Genomic DNA, 999 nt, shown 5'->3' with positions numbered 1-999 from the left:
AGGTGATGAGGTGAGGGGAAGAAGGGGGTATTGTTGGTGAGAGGAGGGGTGGGTGGGGTAGTAGGGGGGTATTGTTGGGTGGGGAAGTGGGAAAGTAGTGGGTGTGATGAATGGGGAGTGGAATCTGCAAGCAGTGGTATTATAAAAGATTTCTCCCAACGATTCCCCTGTTATACCTTGGTCTCACTTTGGGAAATTCTCTGAAAACGACATACATGTTCCTTGTACATTGACAGAAACAATTTCGCAATAGCTTTGGGTTGGGAAGGGGTGGGGGAAGGGGGTGCAGCCTTAATTATTACTTCTGAATATCTGTCACGATGTGGTGGAATCAGGCGCTCGTCAAATTTTGGGCATATGGGGTTATTTGTATCATTTTAAAGCCTGTTCAGTTGCCTTTCTTTTCGTAAGAACAATGTTCATCTATGTTGAAAGGAAGTCGAGGTTTTTGCGACAGAAGAAGGCCAGGGCGGCCTGGTTTCAGAGGTAGAATTAGCAACAAAATGGCCGCCAAAGTTTGATAATTACCATAGCTTGAGAGCATTTTTGAGATCATTGCATTTTTGGGGTGCCTTTAATCAATATTTTTCAGTAAAATCCAAACATAAATGTGCTTTTTAGATGGCTGTAAAAGGTGTTGATAAAAAAAGGAAAATTATAAGGAAAAAAAGTGTCCAAACAGTCAGAAAAATCCCCTTTTCAAAAATGTCATCATTTTGACGAGCACCTGATTTCATCCTGATGCCGCACATATATTTGGTCCATACTTCTGTGACTTCTCGTAAGGATAATGAGGAGATTACACAGACCTTAGATGTGTGGTGTCGGGGTCGGAAGGTGTCAAGGAACCGGCTATCATCGGAGGATTTCGTCATAACGTCTTTGTCTGAGCTGCACTCTGACGCCTAGGGTGTTTTGTTTAGGTCATATGTGTGATGATGATGATGATGATGATGATGATGATGATGATGATGATGATGATGATGATGATGATGATAA

General features: G+C 42.1%; 1 protein-coding gene across 1 annotated transcript in view; it reads left to right on the top strand.

The window, feature by feature from the left end:
- LOC101853186 (neuronal acetylcholine receptor subunit alpha-9-I) overlaps window positions 1-999 on the top strand; it is a gene marked incomplete at its 5' end in the record, with an annotated part of 4,419 nt that overhangs the window by 379 nt on the left and 3,041 nt on the right.

Source organism: Aplysia californica, unplaced genomic scaffold (assembly GCF_000002075.1).
Source record: "Aplysia californica isolate F4 #8 unplaced genomic scaffold, AplCal3.0 scaffold00507, whole genome shotgun sequence".
Classification (NCBI taxonomy): Eukaryota; Metazoa; Mollusca; class Gastropoda; order Aplysiida; family Aplysiidae; genus Aplysia; species Aplysia californica.
Note: the sequence above shows the minus strand (reverse complement) of the source record. Positions and strands in the feature narration are given on the sequence as shown.